The sequence below is a fragment of the Pristis pectinata genome, chromosome 35, assembly GCF_009764475.1.
Source record: "Pristis pectinata isolate sPriPec2 chromosome 35, sPriPec2.1.pri, whole genome shotgun sequence".
Taxonomy (NCBI): Eukaryota; Metazoa; Chordata; class Chondrichthyes; order Rhinopristiformes; family Pristidae; genus Pristis; species Pristis pectinata.
Window position 1 is genome coordinate 11,597,820 of NC_067439.1, and position 1,921 is coordinate 11,599,740.

A 1,921-nucleotide genomic window follows, 5' to 3' on the forward strand; every position below is an offset into this window, starting at 1 on the left:
AGTGAACTGGCACTGAGGTAAAAGGTCAGTCATGCTGTTATTGAATGGGGAAGAGGAACAATGGACTGAATGGCTTACTGGTGCTTCTATTTAAGATAAGATATCTTTATTAGTCACATGTACATCAAAACACACAGTGAAATGCATCTCTTGCGTAGAGTGTTCTGGGGGACCAGCCTGCAAGTGTCACCGCACTTCCGGCGCCAACATAGCATGCCCACAACTTCCTAACCCATACGTCTTTGGGCTGTGGGAGGAAACCGGAGCATCCGGAGGAAACCCATGCAGGCACGGGGAGAACGTACAAACTCCTTACAGACAGCGGCCAGAATTGAACCCAGGTCACTGGCGCTGTAATAGTGTTACGCTAACCGCTACACTACCGTGCTTGCTATGTTTTCTGAAAGTTCCTGCTCCTTTGGGCTTGAGCACATACTTTGGGAGACCTTTCTAATGCACCAGTGAACAGCAACTAGGAGATGTGGCAGAGATCAGCAGCGGCAGCTTGGAATAGTCCTGAGACTAAGAAGCTGAGAATGACCATTACCCTGACCAGATAGAGTTGTGTTAATCTCACTATGATGGACTCTTGACCTCACAATCTACCTCGTCATGGCCTTGGACTCTATTGTCTGCCTGCACTGCACTTTCTCTGTAACTGTAACTCTATATTCTGCATTCTGTTATTGCATTTCCCTTGTACTACCTCGATGTATTTTTGTGGTGAAATGATTTGTATGGATGGCATGTAAAACAAAGTTTTTCACTGTACATCGGTACATGTGACAATAATAAACCAACCAACTGTTGTGTTGTGTTGTGTTGTGTTGTGTTGTGTTGTGTTGTGTTGTGTTGTGTTGTGTTGTGTTGTGGTGAAGATTAAAAACCGCCTGAAGATGCATTTTGCTGTGATATCATTCAGGACTGTCTGATATTGGGGAAAAGGTGACAGAATGAAACTCCTGTTGAAAAGTCAGGAGTCAATTTTTGTGACTGGTGCTGAGGGGCCCAGAAATTTGGACAATGTTGGGTCAAGCTAACTTAGAACAACTCAGTGTTTACTCTTGGACTTGTGTGCATGAATTCCTGGGCCATCGTTGTTTACTTTCTGGTTCAAAGAGATCAACTGGCAATCATTAATAATTATCGCATGGTTAAAAGATGCCTGAGATGATATTAACAGACTTACTAGAGTGAGTTTACTGGTAATTAATATACAGTTAATGAAAGTTATGGCGAGGTGGAGGCTGAAATATTGTTTCTGTGAAGCTGACAGAAGGCAACATAATTAGAGAATTGGTATGGCACGGAAGGAGGCCATTCCATCTATCAAGTTTGTGCTAACCCCTTGAACAGGAATCCATTCCACCCTATTCCTACTTTTTCCCAGTAGCCTTGCAAATTATTTTAGAGCACATGTCTATCCAATTCCCTTTAGAAAGCCTTAACAACGGTTCAGCTATCGGAAGATTTGCAATTCCTCGGAACCTCTCTCATCGCAAGTTGCTGGCCAACTTAATAACAGTGAGCAATGTCAGAAACTGTTAGCTCTTCAACAAAATCTGGTGGAATAAGTTGATTAAAGCTCTTACCTCAGAGAAAGCATTCCCACGTTCTTTTTCAGCCTTGCATGGCAATGGTTACAGTGATCTGGGAGCACAGCACAGGGGTATGAGCACATTTAGTCACTACTTTGGGGTAAAATGGGAACTCAGTCCACTAAAGGAGGTGGAATCGTCACATTGGGGCTGGTCCCTGTTCAAACGTTCCTCAAGCTCTTGAGACTCTCAGACAGCTACCCCAGAGCCTGGTTTGGTAACAATGACCCCCCCATTGTTACACCCTAAAGCTTCTATTGTTGGATACCAGTTGGTTGATCTTCCACCCCAGGCAGAGGGCGAAGGCCAGAAGATCCTTGAAG